The 25,969-nt window shown below is 45.3% G+C and overlaps 2 long non-coding RNA genes across 3 annotated transcripts; one reads left to right on the top strand and one right to left on the bottom strand.

The window, feature by feature from the left end:
* Window positions 1-775: 775 nt before the first annotated feature.
* LOC112836313 (uncharacterized) lies at window positions 776-18,126 on the top strand. Of its 2 annotated transcripts, XR_003211454.2 has the most exons (6): window positions 776-1,575; window positions 2,167-2,360; window positions 10,767-11,677; window positions 12,309-12,478; window positions 13,190-13,370; window positions 17,157-18,126. It is a non-coding gene; the product is annotated as an uncharacterized lncRNA (long non-coding RNA). The 2 variants fall into 2 exon arrangements; XR_012382211.1 differs by lacking the exon at window positions 13,190-13,370.
* On the bottom strand, window positions 8,307-24,083 carry LOC112836315 (uncharacterized). The gene is made up of 3 exons (XR_003211455.2): window positions 23,876-24,083; window positions 22,076-22,206; window positions 8,307-8,804 (listed from the first exon to the last, which is right to left on the bottom strand). It is a non-coding gene; the product is annotated as an uncharacterized lncRNA (long non-coding RNA).
* Between the last annotated feature and the right edge of the window lie 1,886 nt (window positions 24,084-25,969).

Genomic DNA, 25,969 nt, shown 5'->3' with positions numbered 1-25,969 from the left:
GAGGGCCCAAAGGCGGAGGCTGAGAGCAAAAGAGAAGTTCCTACTCTCCTAAGACCGACGGCTCTAACCACGGCTAGCAGCTAATCTCCAGAACCCATTTTAAACTCGTCTATTAATGAAACTTTGCCTTAGTGATCGTGCTCCTGAAAGTAAGAGATACACAATGGTAGGTCCCCTTCCCCAGCTGCTGGCTGACCATTCCGCAGCACTTCCTGCCTCTGAAATGCCACCTCACATCAACTCAACGTCTCCTGGAACCCGCTGTGTGCCAGCCCTTAGCTTTGACTTTGTCATAAAAGGTCCCTTTCTCTACGGCAGCTCATAGATACAAACAGCCTGGAGATCGGTACATATTAGCAGTGCAGCAGGGGTTTAAATGTAGGTTTGTCTGAGTCTATCCAATGTTTTCCATACCTTTACTCCAGCCAGCAATTTCATGAGAAAAAGAGGGGGAGCACAGACACTTTCTCCTTTGAGTCTTGGTAGCAAAGAGTGTTGGACTTTTGAGCCCTCTTCAGAAATGGAAAGGCTCTCAAGGGAGGTAATTTAACAGTTACAGGCACATTCTTTGGGGGATAATTCTTAAGGATCTACTACTTACTAAGCTATGAAGTTTGTAAGAATTTTACTTCCTTTAAGGCTCCGTTTTTAAATCTGTAAAAATGGGGATGACGATAGTAGTATCTACCCTAGAAGGTGGTTGTGAGGATTAACTAGTGATGGAAAGTGCTTAGCACAGCTGCCTGGTACATTGCAAAAGCTCCGTAAACGTAAATGTTGATGCTGAGGATGATGTCGAGTCGGGGGTGGGGGGGCGAGGGGGCGAGGTTGCTTGCACTCCCGGTACCCGCCTCTAGATGGAGACAGGAGCCAAAGAAAAGGGCCCTTGGGTTATGCCCTTTGGGCTGTGAGCCTCAGGTGTCCAGTGACCCACAGCACTTGGACCAGACCGAGAAAGACGCAGCCAGGTCCAACAGGAAGCCTTCTGGGGCTGGAGGAGCCCTTAGGGCTCTTTCAGCACAAGTGGGGAGACTGGGGCCCAGAGACAGAAACGGTGGGGTCAAGGCAAGTTAGGGGTGGCGTCTGCTTCCTATAGCAAAGGTGTCCAGGAGTGGTGGACACACTGTCCCTTTAAGTACAGAAATATACCCCCTCCTGCTTAGCCGGCAGAGCAGAGAGGAGGCTGTGATGTCACAGAGCCAGGGAACCAGGGAATGTTGGGGGCAGAGGGATTTGACTGGACCACAACGTCAGGGAGGAGGGGAGAGAACTGTGGATCCTCTCTCCAGTGGCCCTTCCCTCTGTCCACGAGGTCTTGCTTTCTGCCATGGTGTCCATCTGGGCACCAGAACAGAAGTCCTGGTGCCCCCTGTGGAAGCATCTTGAGGACTGCTGGGCCAGAAGCGGGCCGAACAGCGCTGGACATAAAAGATCTGGGTCTAACTCCTGTCTCTGTGCACCTGCTGGGTGCTAACTTTGGGCAAATGGACGTCACCTCTAGGTTTTCAGCTCTGCAAAATGGAAGTAATGCTGATTACCTGTCCTAGATACACTTTCAGGACTAAGTGAGAACAGGTAGATATAAGACATTTAGCATGGTGCCTACGTATAGTAAGCATTCAAGGAAGAGTTGTTAATAATATATGCAAAAATAAAGCGACACCTTCCCCATCTATCTTTCAGATAAAAGAATTGCTTTGTATTTGAGTTCTCACAAAATCTCTCACTTTAAGGGACACTCTTTCAATTCCTTTATTTAGGACAAGCAGGCACTATTTGAGGAAGCCAAATTAGGTTAAAGCATTCTCCATCAGTGCTCTCTTTGGATGCTTATAGAGGTCACCTGACACACAGGAAACAGAAAAAAGCAAAGCCATTCCACACAGTTTTGTAGTCATGGGGTCAGTGGGGCAGGGGCTTAGGTGGGAGGGAGATGTGACTTTACCGTCATAAGTATCGGATAGCGGGTAGAACAGTCTTTTGAACCTCACTTATAAAGCAATACTCTTAAGTGGCAATGTTGAAGGTTCTCAGCTCTGGTTGCAGATGAGATCCCGCTGAGGTGTTTTTGAAATGTAAGAATGCCCCGGGGCCTTACTAAATTAGAGTTTTCTGGGGGAGTGGGGAGTGGCGTCTGGGCTTCAGGATTTTTACAAAACTTTCCAGGTGATACTTGTGTATAAAGAAGACTGAGAACCGCAGAATTACCTTGTGGAGATTTCTGTGCCTGTAAACAAGTGATTCTCAGTCCAGGCTGCACTTGGAATCACGAGAGGAACTTGAAATAATGCCACACGCCGTGTCCACTCCAGGCCGGTAAACTCACTATGTGAGCTTTGATAGTTTTTAAAGCTCTCCAGGTAATTCCCCCAATTAAAAAAGTTGAGATGTAGTTGACATGTAACATTGTGTAAGCTTGATGTCTATAACATGTTGGTTTGATACCTGAATATATTACAATATTATTACTATAGTAGCATTAGTAAACACCTTTATCACACCACACAATTATCATTTCCTTTTTGTGTTGAGAATGCTAAAATCTAGTCTTTTAGCAGCTTTGAAGTTTATAATACAGTATGATTTTTTTGACCTTTCCTTGTCTTTTTAAATACAGTATGACTTTTATTTTTTTTTATTTTTTTATTTTTTTTAAAGATTTTATTTATTTATTTGAGAGACAGAGAGAATGAGAGAGAAAGCACATGAGATGGGGGGAGGGTCAGAGGGAGAAGCAGACTCCCTGCTGAGCAGGGAGCCCGATGCGGGACTCGATCCAGGGACTCCAGGATCATGACCTGAGCCGAAGGCAGTCACCCAACCAACTGAGCCACCCAGGCGCCCAAAATACAGTATGACTTTTAATTCTCCTTCAGTGTTGAGTACCACTGACCTACAGAACAAATGTAAAAAAACTAAATTTTCTTGATGTTGTATGAATGAGTCCTTTTAGCTCTTCAAGGACAGCATCATAAATGGGTTCAAAAGCACTATTTTTCAAATAAGAAATTGAGATAATATACTTTGGAAAAGCTGTGTGAGATCAAGGCTGATGTTAAAGATGTCTGTGAAGCATTTAAATGGAATTGTTTCAGAAAGTGGGTGAGGATAGCAGTACGTCCAAATTCATGTGTTTCATGTAATATGCCATTGTAAATACATACTGCATTGGATCCCTCTAAATAGAGCTTGGTTATTTCATCCATAGCACTGAACATTTAACTATGCAAATTGGCAAAAATACTTGAAGACTTCTTTGCATGAGAAACTGGGGGATTGTCTTCTGTTTGGGGTGGTTTACCATTCAAGGATATATGGTATGGTTGCTTCCTTCCTCTTGAGTCTGGGGTAGGAGACCAGCCAGCAGGCTCCTGTACTGATTCTTGGTCTAGGCAGAGGGTCATGAAATCTTGAACTAAGACACGGGCCGGCATTGAGAGGGTGGACGTTGAATTTGGTGATTCCACAGCTCATGGGCAATAGAGTCAGACCTCCAGGGTGAGAGGCCTGTTTTCTTAGCTTCCTGTATTACCTTGGCCATAGTTATTAGCCCCTGGACCCCTCGTTTCCTTACCTTTAAAATGGGATGATTTTAAAGGTAATAGAGTCGATGTGAGGAATAAATTCAGCCTGCATGCTGTAAGTAGAAGGGTAGAGAAGAAGCACTCAATAAACGTGGCTTTAATATTTTCATTGTCACTATTGTCATTATTATTATTTGATGTTGAGAGGGGAGGATGAGGAGAATGGGCAGAAGCCTTTGTGTCTAGCTTTTGCCTCTGTGAATGTGAAATGGGAGAAGTCAGGAAGAGGAGCACTTTTGGATAAGGACAAATTCAGGCCTTTAAAAACTTTCGTTTGGAAAATAATTACAAATTTGTAGGAAGTTGTCAAAAAATATGCAGCGAGGTCCTGTGAACCCTTCACCCAGACTTCCCCAGTGTTAACATCTTGCATACAAACATTATCAAAACCAGGACACGAACATTGTTACAATCCATAGAGCTTATGCAAAGTACACCAGTTATACACGTATTGGCGTACACCGTACACGCATCGCTGTGTGTAATTTCATTACATGTGTGGTTCATGTGACTACACCACAATCAAGACACCTAAGTACCATCACCACAAGGATCCTGTGTGTTACCCCTTCCTTGTCCCACCTACCCTCTCTCCCCACCATCTCTAACCCCTGGAAACTACCAATCCTTCTCCATTTCTAGAATTATGTCATTTCATGAATGTTACATAAATGGAAACATGCAGTACTTATGTATCTTTTTGAGGTTGCTGGGTTTTTTTTTTTTCTCACTTGGCATAATTTGAGGTTCATCCAAGTTACTGTGTGTATTAGTAGTTCATTCCTTAGAATTGCTGAGTCATAATCCATGGTATGGATGGATCACAGTGTATTTAACCATTCACATGCTGAGAGATGTTTAAATGGTTTCTGGTCTTTGTCACCAACAAAGCTACTATGAACACTCAAGGACTAGTTTCCATGTGAAAATAAGTTTTCATTTCTGTGGGCTGGAGGCCCCAGAGTGCTATCGCTGGATTGTATGGTAAATCCATTTTTAGTTTTGAAAGGAAGTGCCAAATTATTTTCCAGAGTGACTGTCCTATTTTTCATTCCTATTGGCAAGGCAGGAGTGATCCTATTTTTCTGCATCTCGTCCAGTGGGTTTTTTTTTCCCCACTATTTCTTATTTTTGCCACTTAGCCAGGTGTGTGTTGTTGTTTCATTGTGAATCGAATATGCATTTTTCTAATGGCTAATGGTGTGTGATATCTTTTACTGCACTTGCTAGTTACCCACACACCTTCTTTGATAATATGTCTCTTGGTGCCTTTTGCCCATTTTCTAATTGGATTGTTTTTTAAATTCATGTTTAAAATGGCAGCTTTACTGAGATATAACTCATATACCACAAAATTCACACTTCTAGAAAATGCAGTTTTTATTACACTCCTGGAGTCATGCCACAATCACCACTAATTCCTGAATATTTCAATCACCCCAAAAGGAACTCCATACCCATTAGTAGTCACTCTCTGTTCTCCTTCCTTCCCGTCCCTGGCCACTATGAATCTACTTTCTACCTCTACGGATCTGCCTATTCTTGACATTTCATAGAAATGGAATCCTACAACATGTAGTCTTTTGTGTCTGGTTTCTTTCACTTATCGTAACCCCTTTAAAGGTTCATCCATATCGTAACAGGTATCAGTCCTTTATTTGTCAAATAATGTTCCCTTATATGAATATATAATATTTTATCTATTCATCTGTTGATGGACATTTGCATTGTTTCTACTTTTTGGCTCTGTGAATAATGCCACTATGAATACTTGTGTGCAAGTCTTTTGATTGGCATGTTATCATTTTTCTTGGATATATATATATATATATATATACACATACATAGACAATTCTTGGAGATATAGATATATATTTATATATATATATACACACACACACATATATACATCTGTATGCAGATATATATCTGTGTATACCTGGTAGTGAAATTGCTGAGTCACACAGTAACTCTATGTTTAACATTTTGAGAAATTGCCCACCTGTTTCCAGAGTAGCTGTACCATTTTTCAGTGCTTCCAGCAATGTATGAGGGTTCCATTCACTTTACATCCTTGGCAACACTTGCTGTTGTCTGTGTTTTATTTTAGCCATCCTAGTGGGTATGAAGTAGTATCTCATTATAGTTTGACTTGTGTTTCCCTACTGACTAATGATGTTGAGCATCTTTTCATGTATATATTGGCCATTTGTTCATCTTGTTTGGAGGAATATCTATTAAAATCCTTTGCCCATTTAAAAGTTGGATTGAGTTTTAAGAGTTCTCTACATATTCTGGATACTAGACCGTTATCAGGTGTATGATTTATAATATTGCTCACATTTGGTTGATTGTCTTTTCACTGTCTTGGTAGTGTCCTTGGAAGCACAAAAGGGTTTAATTTTGATGAAGTGCAATTTAATATTTTTTTTCTTTTGTTGCTTGTGTTTCTGATGTCATGTCTAACCAACCACTTAACCCAAGGTCATGAGGATTTACTTCTATATTTTCTCCTAAGAGTTGTATAGTTTTAACTCTTACATGTAGGTCTTTAATCCATTTTGAGTTAATTTTTGTATTTGGTGTGAGGTAGGGGTCCAACTTCGTTGTTTTACATGGGGATATCCAGTGATCCCAGCACCTTTTGTTGAAAAGACTGTTCTTTCCCCCATTGAATGGTCTTGGCACTCTTGCGGAGAATCAGTTGACCATGAATGTAGGAGCTTAAATTTACTTCTGAGCATGTTGCAGTTGATACTGTAAGGGACAGTCAAGTGAAGATTTCCAGAAAGGTTGGATGAGCTATGGAGTGTGGTAGATGGCATCGTTGCTTCCAGTTCGTCACTCCTGCCTATGGTCGTACCTTTGCCACAGCACCAACATGGAACATGGGCAGAGTGTGTTTCCTTGCTTTTGATTTTGGACTTGACTAAGTGACTTGCTTTGGTCAATGGTTTGTGGGCAAAAGGGACAGTGTTAGAATTCAAGCCACTTCTGCTCTTCCTCTTCTGCCAGCGACACAAAAGAATATGGCCCGATTAGCCCATTAGACCAGGAGGAGGATAAGAGACATGGATCAGGGTCACTCCAGATGTGCACCCCAGCTAAGCCCAGCTGAGATCAGTCAACCCCCAGGCAACTCACACACAAGGAAATGATGATAAGTGACTGTCACCACTGAGTTCTGGGGTGGTTTGCACACAGTTGTGGTTAAGTGAGACACAGGGCATGAGGTCTCATTATATACACAAAGTACTGTCCACATGAGAGGAAAGACTGAAATTGCTCACTCCACTTTCTTTTAGGTTTACTTCTGTTTGAATAAGAGCTCTGATCATTTAGAGTCCTCAGGATGTTTGCTATAGATGCGGGCATTACCACGATATTTTCCCAAAGTGTGGGGCACAGTCCCCTGGTGGGAAGTAGGAGGATGTAATGTTGAGGACGGACATGATATTACGTAGCACCGAATCCCAGCTTGGGAGAGAGAATCGCTTTTTAATCCTTTCGCTTTTATTTTTATTTATTTTTATGGAGGTATAAATGACGAGTAGCACTATATTAGTTTCAGGTGATTTGATAGCTGTAGACACTGGAAAATGATCACCACAATAAGTCTAGTTACCATCTGTCACCATAAGTAGTTACAAAAATGTGTTTTTTGGTGATGAGAGCTTTTAAGATTTACTCTCTTAGCAACTTTCAAATATGCAAAACGGTGTTATTAACTACAATAACCCTGCCGTACATGGCATTGCATGACTTATGTATTTTATCACAGGACGGTTATACCTTTGGACCCCCCACCCACCCATTTCGCAAACCCCTCACGCCCCTCACCTCTGGCAACCACCAATCTGTTCTTTATACATATGAGCTAATTTAGTTTGTTTGTTTCGTTTGTTAGTTTCCACATATAAGAGAAATGAAAGGACCTTTGTAGTCCTTTCAATTACACGAAGCGAGAGATCTCAGTTAGATGCTACCCGCTCTGTAAGGCCTATAAACAGTTGCTGATCTCCCTTTTCAACAAAAAGAAAGCAGCCTATAGGCTCAGAGTCTTTGGCAGATGCCTGCATCAGACCAGAATTTAAGCACCTTATTTTGTTTCTGTTGTCTTTATTTTTGTGTGGAAATTCTCCACGGATGTAATAGGATTATACATTTGTTGTAGTGTAAAAGAATAAGACGGTTTAAAGCAAAAGATTAAGGAAATGATGGTAGAGATAAGAAGTGGAGTCAGGATGCTGTGTGACTACGTGGAGTTCAGGAGATACTGTTTCGTTGTGTGACAGCAGATCTGTGACCTATATAATAAACGTTATTGGACAAATTTATGGGTCCCTTCTACAGAGCATCGTTTTGAATGTGAACTCATCTCTTGTCCCTACTTTTTGAGCTGGAAATTTGGTTTATTTTTTCAAAGGATTTAGGCTTCTCAATTTCCAGGAATCCTAACCCCGGGGCCCCCTCCAAAGCCCCAAGGTGATTGTCACAAATAAAACCCTTTTGTAGCTCTTACACAATCGATACTTAAGAACCCTTTGGAAAAATCCTCTGTAAATTCACATTCTAAAAATAGGCTTGACTTTTGGATTGCTTCTAAATAAAGACATATTTTTCAATTACACTGGAGACAAAGAAAAAAATTTCCAGTATCATTTTGAGACTTGTGGGAAAATGAAGAGAAGAAAAGTTTCACTGTTCTCGGTGAAGGTTTTGGTATTGAAATTTTGTCACGCTGGCTTCTGAGTGTGGTGGGGGTGGGGAGGAAGGAAGGGTAAGGACTGTCACCAGTCATTTAATATATCACTTATTACTCAGATCTGACACCAAGTACAAAGGCTGGAGGAGGAAGACAAAGCTCGCATCACTGTACCTGCTGTGGGTCCAGGAGAACATCTCTGAAATTCTATGGTTTCTCTGAGTCATTCCTGAATCATCTCTTTATTACGGTGAAGCTTCACAGTGGCAGGATTTACTGTGGTGCAGAGACAGAGGGCTTCATTCTGGGCCTTCTGGGGCTGCCACTGAGAGGCCTGAGCTTCCGAAGAGGGGATGCGTGCCCCTGGCAAGTCTCTCTCACCTGAGGTGCTGCGCTGACAGAATTTCTCAGGAACGCCTGGTGGGCAATCCCTCTTGGTGCTGAACTATATTCGTCCTCCCTCCTCTTCTAGGGGAGCAGGTAGAGACGGATGGTGTACGGCCGTGTAGGGCTGCCTATAATGCAGAGACAATGTGGGCTTCCCCCATTCCTTCCAAGGATGTTTTCCCCTTAACACCAAGTCATCTGGGAGGTCCACGGCCCCAAAGATTACTCACCCTTCGGTGCAGTCACACTTCTGCTCTTTCCACTCAGGGCAAATCACTTCCCTTCTCTGTGTCTCATGTGCTCATGTCTAAGATGGCGGCCCCAATTCCCGCCTTGCCCAGGGTGGGAAGACCCGCGTGTATGAAGTTGCTTGTTGCATGGCACTCTGTGCTGGGTTTTGGAAGGACATCTGTGCCCTCCCTGGTGTCACACAGGGCTGCCTCTGTGTGGACACCCACATCCCTGTGCTCACAAGCTCCATCATTTTACCTGACCCAGAGGGGATGGTAACTAGACCGAAGGATAAGTGGGCAAGCTTTTGGCATCTGAACAGCAATACCATTGATTATATCTCCTTATATTACACACAGATCCCAGCACAGTGCCATATAGACATGGAAGATGTTGCATAAATATAACTGGATTTGAGTAAGAATCTCTCTTTCTTGTTGCCTTGCTTGAAAGAAGTAAACAGAGGGGAGGTGAGAAAACATATAGGGGGGGCAGGAGAGCCCTGTGCGATAAGGCAAACTCCAAGTTCTTGTAGAAAGCACATTTTTGAAAACAGTCAAGGAGATTCAAGGTTTCCAAGTCAGTGGATTTATCTACTGGTGTCTCCACATCCATTCTTCTAGGATTTTCTCGGTCCTTTGCTGGGCATGCAACATGCAGCACCTTTTCCATTTCGAACATCTGACCATCTAAAATGTGCTTCATCGGTGGTCTCAGTGGATACGTTAGAAGCTGCTCTTTGTGAAGGAAGGTTTGACACCACTGAGAGGTTCCTCCCTTTTCATGATGATTCTTCACTTAACCTTATAACTGATTTCCAATATGGTTTGTTAGCTCCCTGGGGATATGGAAGAGATGATTTCTTAAGACTATTCTGATGGAACCCTAAAAAGTGAAATGCAACATTCTCAGAAACCAACAACATAAGACCAATCCTCTGGTTTTGGTAGGTTGGTGGGGGGCTGGTACCCCACAGGAGAATGACTTCTCCTGCGGATGTCAGCATGACATGGGGTTAGAGCCCACCTCGAGACCACCTTGCCAAGAATCATTTCATGGGGAGTTGGCATAATAGTAACATTTATGAGTCTTAACCATGTGCCAGGGATTGTACTCAGTGCTTTGTTCTGGAGCAACTACGGAGGATGAAATCTCAACTCAGCTGTGTGTTGGCTGTGTGACCTTGGACGTGCTATGTGGCTTCTCTGAGCTTCAATGTCCGTGCCTATAAATGAGATCATAATACCTCTTTGAGTTTTTTAAGGATTCTTTGAGATGTTGAACTCAAAGTTCCGGGTCAACATTCCACACCTAATGTTGCCATTTTGTTTTTGTTATTCGGACATTTCATACAAAATTCAGGGCAGCCATGAATTTCATGGCAGACAGAATGTTCTGCTGGCCCTGGGTTTCAGTGTCATTCTGAATTTTTTTTTTCCTCCCAAGGAGATAGAGAAATAAATACTTGAATCTGAAAGTAAGTGGATTTTGGAGTTGGAAATTAAATGCGTCTGATTTATAAAAGTGCAATAACTTTGGCCACAAATCCAGTAACGATGATTTCCAGGTAGATAAAGACAAAGCCCATAGATCTAGGCATTTTTGGAAAGAAGCTGTTTTTATGTATATTAGATGGAAGACACTTTTACTCTATAAAATTTGAAAGCCTTGAGATATTGTCCCAGCCCACAAGGGAGTAGGTAGTTTAATCACAGAATTGTAAGGCTTTATAACACTTGTAGAAGGTCTTAATTAGACTCCGAGCAATGGTTTCTTCCCTCTATAAAGTACACATATAGGCTATATAAGTTGATGGTGGTAAATTAAAATGTATTTTTCTCTCTTCTCTCTCTAAACAGGGCCACATAAACATTGCCCGGCTGGATTTTGCGTATCTGACTGCCCCTTCTCAAATCTTTTTGAGTCACACAGCTTCCTTGTACTGGGTCTGGGGTAGGAGTTGAACAGCATAATCAAATCTTTGTTCTCTGACCATTACTAGGTGCCTGAGGGTTATGGCTCAGGCCAGCCAAGAGGTTTCTAGACCCCCAAGACTGCCACTTCTATATAACTTGAAAAGCGGCCATGAAAGAGCTCATGTAGCTCTCTCTCCATATGTCTGATGCAAGTTTGTGCTTGATGCTCACCTTTTTGTTCCATAAATGCGTTCAGACTGAGGGGGAAATGTCACCTGAGTGTATAAATAGGTGTATCTCTGCCAGCATCTGATGGAAGGCCAATCCCTTCAGAATCTTTACTCTATGATCCTGGAAAGGAAAGAGCCAGAGGGACTTAAGAGGCCATGCAGACCTGCTCCTCTCTCCCTTGCCCCAAGATATAGGTTAGGATGCTGAGGCCCAACGAGGGAAAGCATTTTCCCAAAGTTAGAGGTTGAGCCCCTGGTTGAGCTGTCTTGTGGACCTAGGTCTTTTTGAACTAAAACCAGTTTGTACTTACAGCAGAAACTACTAACTGTTTCCCAATTTCCATCCTCCACTTCCCTCTTAATAACAGAAACTCCAATTTGTGATTAGGCATAGAGCTGTCTGGAAAAAAAGACTTCATTTCCAGTCTTCTTTGCAGTAGAGGTGGCCATGAGACAAAGTTCTGGCCAATGACATATAAGTGGTAGTGTCCTGTGTGACTTCTGGAAACATTCTTTTGTCCTTCCTCCATCCTGCTGGCTGGAATGTGGAGGTAATAGCTGGAGCTTGAGCAGCTGTCATGGATTATGAGGTGGAAGCCCTGCTGAGGATGGTGGAGCATCCAGGTAAGGATCTTGGGTGGCTTTGCAGAACATTATACACTCTCTGGAATGCTCACCTCTGGGCTTTTTATGTGGGAGAATAAAACCATGTGTGATTAACAGCTGTTTTTTCCTAAAAATGATTTGTCAATTGCACCTGGACCTTGTCTTTAATGAGATGCCACTACCTCATTCTGCCTTCAGATCAGTGTTCTTACTGGTAAGGGGACAGAAGCTAGGTCTTGGGAGTTCTGCTAGGGGGTGGTGGGACAAGATCCTCCTAGATAGAAAGGTGCTCTGTGTGTCTTTTCTAGTAGCCTGGAATCCCAAGAGGAAGGGCCATGACTGATTTTCCTCTACTGTTCAGAAGTCAGCCTATGACGTAGAAGACACTGGTCAAATGTTGCTGGGTCTTGTATCAGTTATTTATTGCCACAGTAGTGCTGAGTAATAAATAACCACAAAACCTCAGTAGGTGACAATGACAATGCCTGTGTATTACTCATGTCTGGGGTGGTCAACTAGTCAGCCCTGTTGAAACTGGCTGAGCTGGTCACACGTCTGGAGAATTGGCTAGCTACTGGATGATCAAGGGTGGCCATGACTTTGTAGCCAGGGTGACTTGACTCTGCTTCATGTGTCTCTCATATCCCAGCAGGCTAGCCCACACTTGTGGAAGAGACCACAAATAATGAGTGGAAACATGCCGGTAATTTTTCTTGCCTCAGCTTGGGACATGTCTGCTAACATCCCATTGGCCAAAACAAGTCTCAGAGTAGGAGCCAAAGACAGAGTGGGACAGTGCTTCACTGTTACACGGCAAAGGTATGGGCATAGCATGGGATGAGAATTGGGGCCTTAATGGATCCGGTCTACAACAGACAGACAACTGAAGGGAAAAAGGGATGGGTGGAAAGAGAGAGAGAAAAAAGGCAGACAGTGGGAGGAAGTTCTCTTCACTGTGCCCTTGATAAGGGCAAAGGAGTCACCAGAGGGCATTTTCCTAAGTCTCTAGTGCTCTCTGGGGTTAGCCGTGCTGGGGCCATCTTGGTTTGGGGACTGCCCATGGCACACTGGGACCAGAGCTTTGTCACAGCCCCAGGCTGTGGGGTGTTTATATTATGACTTGCTTCTGTGCTGGGGAATCTTTGCTTCTGCGTGAGTCATTATGAAAGCCTTCACAAGCTTTACCTAGTGGTTGGGAAGAGTCCTATTTTGGAGACAAGAAGCCTTTTCAGAGAGAGCTAATTCATAACATGAAGACAGTTGTGCTGTGGCCTGAGAACTGAACTAGGAAGCAAGGGACCCGGGTTTCAGTGCTGTCTCTGCCAAGTCAGAAAAAATAACACCACAAATAAGAGCTTCTCTTGGGCAATTTCCAAGTATTATAGTACTTGTCAGCAAGAGAGAAGGCTACAACAAATACATTTTCTCTCAGTCTTCATGTTTGAGCTCCTGATAATATTCTCTTGGAAAAAAAAAGATTTTATTTATTTATTTGTTTATTTATTTATTTATTTATTTGGGGGTGTGGAGGGAGGAACAGAGGGAGATTGACAAGCAGACTCCGCACCGAGCACAGAGCCTGACGTGGGGCTCGATCTCACAACCCCAAGATCATGACCTGAGCGGAAATAGAGTTGGACACTCAACTGACTGAACCACCCAGGTGCCCCCTGATAATATGTTCTTCAAGAAGATGAAAATTCCTCCAATGGTAATAAACTTGGTAATTTAGTTTTCTATTATATGTATTGAAGATCTTTTGTCATCAGTTGCTTTAAATACTTCCACAATAATGCTTAAGTATTTGTGTAAGTCATAAAATGATGCCTGGAGTAAAAATGAAAGTCATAAGATGATGGTTAGTGTGGAAATTAAAGCAGAACATCGTTAATGTGAAAATTAATGATTTTAAATTTCATAATAGTCGATGCAAGAGATTTAGCACTTAAGTGTGACCATGTTTTCCTCAAAGTCGGGGAAAAATTTAATTTGTTTCGATGATGTTAGGATGAATACACTTGGTCATTTTCCTTCTGTCATAGAAGTGATTCTGGCCGTTTTCCTGAATCTTCAACACAAAGTAAATGCTTTGTTTGCTTAGTTGGTTTAAATGCAAACAGAATTAGATCCAATTCCTTGCCATCTGCAGATCCTGCTGGTTTTTCAGGGTCAAGGTCAAGGGCACCAAAGCAGGACAATTTCTGAGGAGCTGAATTCTGAATGCCTGAGCTGGGCTTTTCTGATCCTTCCCCAACCCTCAAATTCCGGGGAATACTGAGGACTGGGAGAGGAAAGAGACTTGCCCAATCTCAGGGGACCACCTGGTACCCTGGATCCTCCTCTGCCCATTGCATCAGATCAGGTCCTTCCATCCTACACAGGTCATGTCCCTTTAAATGGTGACTTCCCGGTTCCTAGAAGCACTAATTCAAAACATATTTCTCTATCTGCTTTCCGAAGAGAGAAAACAATGTCATATAATGTTGTCCCAGGGGAAAGTGGAACAAAAGCTATTTCATTTGCTCATTACCTGAGCACACTCAGCCTCGCCCCTGTAAGTTTTTTAAGTAGATCCAGGGCCTGTCTCATTCTGTCTCAATCTTTTTAGCCCTTTTCTCCGTGGCTTGCACTGGAATATCGAAGAGAGGACTTTGTTGTCTTGGTGCATGGTTTGTGATTTCATGTTACTAAGAATTCAAGATGGGAATGAGATTGAAGGTGTCAGCACCCAGCGCTGACAGCTGTGAGATGGAAGGGCTCCCAGGAATGCCTCAAATCTCCTTTGATCAGAGGGCAAATCGATCTTAGGAGGAGCGTGGCCCAGGGACTCTGGTCCTGTCACTTTGATTCAAATGGGACAATGATGCCTGTGGGCAGAATGAGACCTTCTAATACAGGAGATGCACCTGCTGATTCCTCGAGTTGAATCCTTGCATCTGGAGTCTTACTTCTTCAGAGAGAAGCAATAGTCCCGGTCTCACTTGCTGACGCTGGCCAGGATTGGGCTTGCCTCTGGGATCATGATTTGCAATGATTTCTTTACCTATAGTTTGTGTTCTTCTAAATAGGATGAAAATGCTGACTCTAGAGTATTGGTTTGGGAGACATCCGGGGTGCTAGAGTTGGGAGTGAGTCTTTAGAGACCCTAACTTTGCATCACTTTCTCATTCTTTACAGAGGATCACTTGTCCTTCTTTGCCCTCAGTCTCCCCACTGCTAGGACGGCTATCCATGTTAGCCATCACCCCAGGGGACCAGATACAGGCTGAACAGGAAAGGCCCTGGCTCTCGTACCGGCTTTAAGCAGAGCAGCAAGCTGGAAGCAGCTCAAATTCTTATCAACTTCTTAAGTGTTGATGGGCTTGGATGCGTACTTTACCTTTTCTACTCAGAGGTAGTGTCAAGTCACAGGGCAAAAAGAATATGTAGTCCTAATAATAATTACAAGGCGGGAAGAATTGGGAGTAGCCATCCACTCCACTGCAGAGAAATATGTTAAATTCGCATAGTGGGAGGCACTTCCCCTCCCAGGGTAGCTATGGATTCAAGCTATGAACTTTGATTTTTCCAAGAGCGATTGGAATTCTTCTAAAGATGGCAGCCCTCAGGAGTTGAAGGTCAACATTTGTCTTACTGTCAGTCTCAGGGAGTAGACTGAGCTCCAGATTGGACTGTTTTCTGCCATTTTCATGGTCTGCCTACAGTAATGCCACTCAACACAGGAGAAAAGGGAGTGAAAATAGAATCTGGACAGGGACAGGAAATCGAGAGTGACCAGTCTACTTCTAATACTGATGGCAGACACGGCCCAGCGAATGTCCCCTTCTCTGCTGAGCTCACGTCCACCCGTGGTCTTCTCAACAGGGAGCTCCAGGCAGCCGTTGCCAACCCATCCACCTCAGAGGAAATCTGTTTGCCATCCTTGTGCTAAGAAGCAATGTCTTTGGTTCCACAGATAGAGTTTCTGTGGTTGGAGATCTCCAAGGAGAGAGGCAAGGTGGTAGAATGCAAGAGCTTTGAGCTGGGATGGACACAGGTTCCAATCCCAGCCCCTCTGGTTACCTGCTGGGTATCCTCAGGCAGGTTGTTTTCCCTTCTCTGGCCTCAGTTCCCCATCGCTACAGCTGACATCTACGATGGAAGACGTGGGTTCTAATTCTGGCTTAGCTGCGTGTCCCCAGTTCTTCATCTGGCTTAAGAGGGTCAGATTTTCTCAAATCGGACAAGAAACTGGTCTGTAAACTCAGAAGTGTCAGAAGAAATGACAGGGCCTTCCTCCGAGGTCTGAATTTTGATCAGTCCTGATCAGGATTCTGCCCTTACTGGGGTTTCTGGTTGACCCCGCAGAAGTCCTCGGGCTGGAGCCCGAAGCTTTAGGGGTCCCTTCCTGTCTGACTTTGATGCTTTTTGCCCACTTTTCCTCCCAGAGAAGGGGAAAGGCTCCGTTGCCCATTGGTGTGAGTGTGCGTGTTGGAAAAAAACAAAACAAAACCCCACCACTTTCTAGCCTGGGGCCTCTTCAGAGGGAAATCAGGGATGCCCCGAAATTGAGACTGTGGCAGAGAACTGAGCCCGAGTTGCTCACAACATGGTTCTGTGACGGATGCTCAGTCATATCAGGACCCAGAAGACGCACAGAGCCCTGCCCTGCGGGCTGTTTGAAGGTCACGCCGACTTTAGCCTGCTGGGAAACAAACTCAGTGTCTCTGTTTGCGGGTTCCCTGTGCTGGGGGGAATATTCCCCGGGGCTCTGGGTCCCTGTTCCCACTGCTGCCTAGCCGTCTCTACCACCCACTGTCTGACCCCCGCCCCTGAGCCCCTCCTGGTGGGAGCCACTGTTAGACTTACTCTTTGGTGTGCTTTCTTCTTTTTGTGTGTTTCCTCAAAACTGATTTTAATGGGCCAGCTTGGCACAGGAAATACCGTGGTAGCTCGAGGCCGTTCCGGGTTTATTGAATCTGGGCCAGAAAGGAGCGTGTGACTCATCCTGGGCAAGAGGCTGCGGTCTTTCTGTTTTGTTGCAACCCCTCAGGGGAGTGAAAGCAGAATGACCCCTGTCGCTGCCCTGGGGTCACAGGGCCACTCAGGAGGGGGAAGGGAAATGACTCCAGTGAGGCACCTGCTAGGAGGCATTTTATGTAAATCATGCCTTTTGAACCTCACATTGTCCAGCACAGGGAGGGAGGAATTATTGCAAGCATGATTCAGGGATGGAAAGAACACAGGGAAGAGGTGGGGGCAGGCTCCGTGGTCACCCTCCTGAGGCCAGGGGGCATGAGTAGCCTCTTGGAATCTCCTTTTGCAGTCCTTCTGCCTTAAAAAGTGTTATGTAGTAGAGGAGAAGGTGTCATTCCTGCTCTGCTCTGTCTTTGGGAAAAACCCTTTCCTCTCTGGGCCTCAGTTTCTGCTTCTATAAGATAAAGTCCTTAGTATTTGGTCTCTTTGAGCTGGAGAATCCTATATTGCACACCCTTAGTGCTTACATCCTGTCTCCCAGCTCCAGAACCCAGCCTGAGCTTCCTGGAATGTTGGCATCCATTGTGAGGGCCGATCCCACCGACATCGCTGAGAGGTACCGCCTAGATGCTGAAGGACAGATGGTGCCAGACTCTGACCTGGCCCGAAAACCTGACTGAGTGTCTTCAGTGGAAAACGGGGTGTCTCTGAAGCCTCTGTGCCTTTCGCTGCCTTTGAACTCTTTCACAACTGTCTAAGTTGTAGGTAACAGGAGCAATGCAAAAGGTTCTTGTCCAGGGATAGACAAATGATATTTTCCCCTCCGTGGAAGTACAACTGGTTTACCACACCCCTTGTGGAATAAGCCAGTTGTGTGTCTTTTTGTGATTTCACTGCAGCATTTCTTCTTGTTTGCGTATATGTGACTCTGTAAACCGGTACTGGCATCCCGCTAGTTCCCTCACTAATTAATGAGCTAAACAAAATCTTTGATACATGTTGATTTTATATTTCCATGAGAGTCATGATTATGTCTCTTTAAAAGGGAGATTGTCCTTAAACAATAGGGATAGAACTACAACAGGGATCTCTTTGGCATTGTTGGTAGGTAATGGCCGAAGGTGGGGATGTATTAAGCCTTTCTCTATACTTCCCGCTGAGAGGCTATTTTCCTGGTCCAAACTGTTTTCCACAAATACTCTGCCCCCTTGGATTTCTCTCTTTTGTTCCCTGGGAGGGGATCCATTCTTCCTAGCTCCCCATTTCGAAGCTACCCTGGAAAACTTGCTAATCTTCTACCTACTCTATATTTGGAGCCCCCCCCTTGTGGCTGGGGGGCTGTAAATCCCTCCCATGGGGCAGTGATAAGGACTCAGTTAGGTTGCACCTGTCTGCGGGTACTGATCTGCGGTCATTCCAGGGACCTCCTGACGTGGTCACTCAAGGGGTTGGTGCCTTGTGCCTTCGCCGTACTTGTTTATGAGAATTGGACTCCTTCAGCTCCAGGCCACCCCATGTTCCCTCTCTGGCCCTTAGTAAGGCTAGTAGAACTCTCTCCAACTTAAAGATGGAATCTGAAGAGCCAACCAGACCAGGATGTTAGGTGCTCCTGTGTCTCAGACCAGGTGCTGGGACATTATGAGGCCTCCAGTCCTTCCAGGAACATCCTTCTATGGGACTCACTAGCACACTTTGCTGTGTGTGAAATGTATTTCTAACCCTTCTTAGTTGGGCCCTATGCCTTATTGCCTTGAGGTAGGCAGGAAGAGCTTGATTGTCCTCCACTTTCCACAGGAGGGATATGAGCTTCAGAGAGAGGAAGTGACTTGCCCCAGGTGAGTGCAGCAGGGAAAGGATCCAAGCCAGCACACAGTGGCCTCCAGGTACCTCTACCTCTATATTCATTTCGATCCCAGGTTGCCAGCTTCCCCCAACCTTGGCTGTTTAGGCCTTTGTGTCTTTGGTCAAAGAGAGAATCTGAGTGAGGGAGGGAACGGCTCCATTTCACCTTTCCCTTCTGTTTGGGATATTCTCCTACCCTGATGTTAGCTGATGTCCTATGAGATGCAAATAAAATGGGGTTGATGGCTTGGATATGATCCCCTGGACAGTGGGAGTTCTAGGGCTCTCCCAGTCTCTCTCCCCAGTACGGTCAGTTAGAATGCATTTGGCTGCAGGTACCAGAAAACTGCATTTACAGTGACCTAAAAATTAGGGATTTATTTTTCTTACACAATGAGTTTGGGGGTAAGTGGCATCTAATCAGGGTCAGAGATCCTACGATTCTAGCCTAGCTGTCCAATAAGGTAGCCCCTACCTGCCAAGTAGCTGTTGAAATTTAGATTAATCAAAATTCAATAAAAATAAAAATCACAAAGAACTCAGTTGCTCGGTCATGCCAGCACCATTTCAGGAGGGTAGTGGCCACTGCATGAAATTGGTGCAAATAGAGAACATTTCCATCACGGTGGAGAGTTCTACTGGATAACTGCAAGATGGCTCCTGTACCCTAGCTATCGTGTGTGTGTGCGCATGCGTGTGTGCGCGTGCGTGCGCGTGCCAGAACGTGGTGGTGCAAGCCATGTTTGTTCCTTCTAGGAAATGGAGGATCTTGAACAGGGTCGGGCACTCTGTGGCCCCCAACAGGACTGGGGTTCTGATGGCAAGAAGAAAGGGGAAAGGATACTGAGCTCGCGATTCTGCGGTGAGGAGAGACTCATATTTTCCTGGCCACCTCTCCTGACATTGACTCTGCTGGATGTGTTCCTTCAGTTCTCGGATTGCCTGTGTGTGTGCTGCCTTCATCCACCCACTCTCCTTCAATCTGCTCAACAACAACAAAGATGCTCCTGCAAGGAAGGCTTTTGTGTTCCGCACACTCTAGGAGAGGTTTGACGGTTGTGAGGCGGGGGGGGGGGGGGGGGGGGGGCGGTTAGCTCCTATTAATGCAAATTCCTTAATGCTAACATCAGACATCCCTGATCTTACCATTCCGTCTGCATTACATCCTCACGTCCCTCTGCTGTCCTGTGTTCTCCTCTAACTCCCTCTTTGTACCCATTCTTGGGACCTCCCCCCCTGAGCCCCCAATTCTCCTTCTTTTATTAAGTAGAGCAATTTAGGCCTGGGGGTCTCCCTTTGCACAAGGACAACAGAGCAATGACAGTCTTCTTCAACACCCCCCACACCTGCCTTTTCACTGGTGAGAACCAAGACAAGCTTCGAAATATCAGCCTATCCTTTCTCTATCAACTCTGCCAGAGAAGAGAGCACTGCACAGCTGTATCTTTCTTCTGATAGGAATTTTTTTTTTTAAGATTTTATTTATTTATTTATTTATTTGAGAGAATGTGAGAGAGAGAGCAAGCAAGCAAGCAAGCATGAGCAAGGGGAGGGGCAGAGGAAGAAGCAGACTCCCCCCTGAGCAGGGAGACTGAGGTGACCCTGGGCTCAATCCCAGGACCCCGGGATCATGACCCGAACTCAAGGCAGACGCTTAACGGACTGAACCACCCAGGCGCCCTGATAGGAATGTTTTTACTTGTCTTTGGGAGGCAGAAGCAATCATAGGTAGTTTCGATTTTAAATAACATTTTTTTTTTCTATTGCATTCCTGCCCAGCATTTGTACTATTAAATACCAAAAATGCAATTAAGTATTTTGGTTAAAAACTAGGGGTTAACAGATTTTTGAAGATATAGAATAAAATAAAGTACTTTTAATTCTAGAGGCAGAGTGGCCCGGGAGTCAGATCAGAGTATGAGTGACAGTCCATTATTGCTGAGTGACCTTGGACAAATATACTATAAGCTCTTCAGACCTCAGTTTTTCTGTCTGTGCAATGTGAGGGTTGGATAAATCAGAGATCACAGACCATGGCCTTTGGGCCTAATTCTGCCACAGGCCTGCTTGCGTGTAGCCCTGAGTGAGAATGATTTTTACAATCTTAAAGGGTGTTTTAAAAATAAAACAAGAATATGCTATGGCGAATGGATGTGATCCACCAAACCTGACATACTTATTCTGTGGCCCTTTACAGAAAAAGTTTGCCCATCCCTGGGTTAGATAGTCTGTTTTTTTCCCCCCACTCTTAGAAGTCTGGGGGTGCTGGTAGCCTAGATGTACAGGGCCTTGTGGGGCTCAAAAAATGGCGGTGGTTTCCTCCATTTCTGGGATCTCTGTATTCCCATATCAAAGGGAAATGGGAGGGGACATGACTAATCAGGGCCTGGGGCTGGGAGCTACAGAAGATGACTTTACCTTAAACGGGCTGATGAGGTCTGGGGAGAGAGATTTCCCTCCGCAGGTGAGCAGCGGGCGGACACGTCAGATCCTGGAAACTGTGGGGCAGAACCTTCTGGCTTTCCAGTCACAGCCAGGCCTGCCCACCTGCAGCAGTTGTCAGAAGCCCCTGTTGTGGTCAGCTGGGCCGCTCTGTGTGTGTGGGGAGGTCGGAGGTGGGGGAGTCGGGCCCGGGGTGACTGAGTCACTCATTGACTCTCCAGTAGGAGACTGAGGTCTTGAATTCCTCCCTGAGTAGGGGATTTTGTGTGGGGACTGGCACCCTTGGTCTCCCGCTTGGAGGCCCATGGAACCAACCCTGGAGGGACACAAGTATTCATTCCTGTTCATCCCCAGTGTGACCTTGGGCAAGTCACTTCACTCCTCCGAGACTCCTTTTGTTCAACACGAAGGCCGTGCTCATGAATCCCAATCTACTGACCTACTTGTGTTGTTGAAAGGCCAAAAGGCATGCAGAGTGTCCTGCTTCTAGCTACTTTTCAAGGCCTAGAAAAGACAGTGCACTTCTGGAACTGATGCTTTTAAGGGGCTCTGGACTGCCTCATTCCATTTTGGGAATGGCCAATGTTGCTTTAGAGTGGCCTCGTGTATGTTGTCTCGTGCAATTTTATTTTGGCTTCTGACAAATCCTATGGATGATTGTTCTTACTAGAGCTCTTAAGTGGAATGTTGATAGGGTTTAGTAATTTGAGAGAAAAGAGAAAAGACAAATATTCTTGGAAAATAAAAAAAATCTCAGCTGAAAGAGAAGGATAGCAACCCAAAACCAGTTCAGATGACATTCTGATGTTCTACTTCAAGTGAATTTTTATGCCATTAGAATGTTTTAAAATCCTTTGATTTCCTCTTGGCTTTCTCATTACTAATTTTCATCTCTTTTTCTGCCCCCATGCTGGGTAATTATGGGATGAAAGCATTTTCGCATTACAGATGTCCAGTCACATCTGAATAATACTCATCCTTGGATGGTGTCAGGCCACAAAGTCTTCTAACTGCTTTTATTTCCGTTGTCTTAGCTGGATTTTGCAGAAGCCCTCTGAGATCTGGGCAGCATTATGTCTATTGTCCATAGGAGGGAAATGGAGGCTCGGGGAAGGTTTAGTGACTTGCTCAGGATCACACCACTACTACACAGCACGGGCAGAATTTCTGATTCACCAGACCTGGCCACCTGTCCTGGGGAAGGCAGCCTGCCCTGAATTCATGGCATCCGGTATTCCCAGCAGCAACCACCACAAATGCTGGCCGACCCGGCTTTGATGACTTCTCTTTTAAACTTCACAGCAACTCTGCAAAATAGGCCTTTGTTGTTATTGCAGTTTTACAGAAAAGGAAACTAAGACTTAGAGATGTGGGCACTTGGCCAAGTTTACCCAACCGGTTCAAGGCGGGGGCAGGATTTGAACCCAGCACTGCCTGACTCCAGAACCCACGCTCTTGCCCGCTGTCTTCTATGCCGTCATGGGCACAGCCAGGGATGGTGGAAATGAGGGGGAAGGGAGAGTCTGGGGTGTCTTGGTTCCACAACCCACTGAGATTTCATCTGGTCCATTGGAGAGCCAGATTTGGTCAAGACTGAAGGTGTGTCCAGAACGTCTATCATCAGAAGACCCGTATGTATGAAGGCAGCTAAAGGGATGGTCTAAAAACAGCCCTAAGACTTGTCAGAAGATCTATGTGCGCGTGCATGCAAGGGTGGGGGGTGTCTTTGTTTAGCTCAGGATTCAGGAGCTAATAACATTTATTAAGCCCTTCTTCTATACCGTTAGCTGACTGCAAGATGCATATTTATGGTCTCCATTTTAGGAGGAACTGGAAGCTTCGGGGCGTGCAGGCCCGAGGCCATGCCCCTGGAAGGGCCAGAGCTGGGATTTACATCAGGACTCTCCGGTGCTGAGCCACTCCCCCTGCTGCCTTTCTCTACCTTTTCATTCAGCCCAGGACCCCTTCTTTTTCAAGTGGTGTGCCCCCATATTTCTAATCTGATTCGTCCCCAGGCCCAGCTTCTGGGGAAGGCCCTGGTGCGCCCAGACGTGAGAGAGCTCGTTCCCAGGGACCCAGATGCTGCTCCCGTGCACGTGCTCTGTCGGGTGGGCCTGCTCCTGTCTTCTAGGCCTCTTCCCTCCACGGCATCTTGTGTGACCTACAGGAATTGGGGACGGCAGTAGCTAACACCTAGATGCACAGCTCTTCACCCTCACATGCATTCTCCCTCTGAACCGAAGGCTCAAACACTTCCAGGCTGTTCCCCCTGGCTTCTGTTCTGACTCCACCAATAACCTTCAGACGACCTTGGCTCCACGCCTTCCCCCTTCAGGACCTCAGCTTTTCCATCTGCATTAAATGAAGGAGAGCCTGGCTTCCTCTGTCCTTTCAATTTTGATCTATGTCAACAAACAACAGCAACTCTCTCAAACCCCGTTTTGCTGGTTGTTGGGGGGGGCGGGCATTTTTTTCTTCTTACAGTGTGACCTGTGCCCAAATATAGTTGACCCTTCTCCTCTACTCCACCCCCCAAAATGGGGGAGTGAAATTTCGCTTTGAAGCCTCTGATCCTAGCAAGCAGAGTCTCCCTGCCCCGGGCACAAGCTGAGCTCCTGACAGCACACAGGAAGGAAGACACACACATTTCCCACCCAGGGGACTGAGCCTCTTTCTTTCACCAAACTTGTCCTCTCTTTTTACAAGTGCTCAATTTGTGAACAATTTCGAGAGCTTATTTTAGAGAAAAGCCCATTTTCCACCTGGCAGCAGAGTTTGGTTTTTGAATCAGCTTTGGAAACTATAGCCCAGGGGGAAACGACTGCTCCCTTTGCCAAATGCTTTGTCTTTTCCCTAAAGGGTGTGGCTTTTGACAGCGTCCCTTTGGCCATCACGACCCCACCCCTCACCTCTGTGCTAACGGGAAGCATGGGTTAAGATAGTAAATGGGACATCAAACTTGGAGTAGTGTCTTACCAGGCTGCAAAGTTAGGGCTGTGTGGTTCCATTCTTGGCCACTTGGTCCTTTATGGCTGCAGGGTATCTCCCGCCGGGTTGGGGATGGTCTCCTCACTTCCTTGGAAGCAGCATAGATCAGCTGCTCTTTCCCTATGACCAACTGAGTTCTGGAGGTTTGCAGAGCAGCCTGAGGTCGATGTTTTGTCCTCAGGGAGTGTCCCTTTGACACAAGTAGATTGATCAAAAAAAGTAAAAAATTACTAATTTGCGCCTGCCCCGCCCACGAAGTCTGGGGCTGCAGGCTCTTCTGGGTGTGTGCTAACCACCTAAGGCTTTGTAGATCACAAATAAATATAGCTCTTTGGTCTTCGGGGGCCACAGGGTAGCCTGGTAAAAATCCCACTTTCATGGTGTCCCTGCTTTGCTCAAGAATACTCAGTGCTTCCTTGTCATTGTTTTCTGTTTCTCTGTAACAAAATTACTCCCAAACCCAGTGGGCTGGGGACCTGGGGGCACCTCTAGCTGGCTGCTTCTGGCCTCAAGGGCGTGTGTCTGCACGCCTCAGCGGGGGAGACAGGTTTGTTCATAAATACGATAACTGTGATTTGTGTTTGCAGCTTTGGGCCTAAACATGGCCAAAGGAAGTTATTAGGAAATATATCTTAAAGGCAGAAGGGCCTAAAGAATCGTGGGAGTTGGGCGTCCCCAACCTCTCCTAAGAAACAACACATTCCCAATCGTGTGGAAACCCCTGGGTATCTCTTCCCTATTATGTCTTCCCCACCACCTTTTCACCCAACAAGAAACCAGTCCCTAGAATAAGGTCTTTATCAGCCCCCGCCGTTTCTCCTCTACTCTTACTGCCTCAGCATGCATGCATCTGTATCGCATTGCTTTGTGGGCTTTTAAGACTCTATTAAATTATGTCACGCTGCGTGTGTTTTTCTGCAATTTTTGTTTTCACCTAACATGATATTTTACAAAGGAATCCCTTTGTTCACCCATTTTTTTCGCTGCTGTATAGTATTTCACCACGTGGACATACTATAATTTATTTATTTGTTCTTTTGTGGATGGACACTCGGGTTGTTTATAATTTCTTTTGAATGAATTGTATGAGCTCTCCTTTGCCCCGATTAGCAGGAAGTTCCCTGTCTCCCCCTGGAGGCTCTGTGCTACCCCCCAAAATGGCTAGGAATCTTAGGGAGTCTCTTAGGTGTAAGGTGTAAGGGATGAGTTCTGCTCAAGAGCCAGGAGAGTCCGTGGCCGTCCTTGCTTCTGTGATGGTTACATGATGTCACTGCTCAAAACTTGTTCTGTGTGATTCTTTGTGTCCTCATTCCTTGATACGGTGATGCCCCAGAAGCCCCGCTGAGCTGGTGAGCAGGAACTGAAGAGCCATAACCTGAAGCGTGAGCCTGGGCCACTGCCGATCCCATGCAGGGGCCCGGTCGTCAGCAAAGCTGTCCCCACAGCTGGGAATAGGGACAAAGTCCTATGATCATCTCCAAAGAAAGCCAGCTGAACCAGCAGACCCTCTTTTAAAACTAATAAGAGGAGTTAGCAAGATCACCAGATGCAAGATCAACTACTCAAAATCCGTAGCGTGTCTCCATACCAGCAAATACCAACCATAAAATATAATGGAAAGAATGATGTCATTCATAGGAGCCATCAAAATACCCAGGGATTCATTTATCAGGGAATAAACAAGTCCTCTATGGAAGAAAACTTTGAATTTAATTAAAGGACAGAAAAGGAAGTTTTGAATAAATGGAGAGCTAGCCCATATTCAGGATAGAATAATGTAATATTGTACCTCTTTGAACTGATTTATAAGTATGATGCAATTGCAGTCAGAATTCCAGACAGATATGGTGAGAAATTCGAGAAACTTATCCTGAAATTAAAAAGCATAAAGGTCTGCAGATAACAGTCAACTTTTAAAAAGAAGAGGGACCTATCTCCTAGATATTAAAATATGTGAAAGAGTCGTAGTAATAGAAGAATTACAGGATTCCGATGGAAAGACAGGGAAACAGACCAGTGGAAGAGGGCAGAGCGTTCAGAGACAGACCATGCCTACTAGAAGGGAGCTTGACATGTAACAAA

The sequence above is a fragment of the Callorhinus ursinus genome, unplaced genomic scaffold, assembly GCF_003265705.2.
Source record: "Callorhinus ursinus isolate GAN/ISIS: 27379988/994484 unplaced genomic scaffold, GSC_fseal_2.0 scaffold24, whole genome shotgun sequence".
NCBI lineage: Eukaryota > Metazoa > Chordata > Mammalia > Carnivora > Otariidae > Callorhinus > Callorhinus ursinus.
This window is presented reverse-complemented; position numbering and strand designations above follow the sequence as displayed.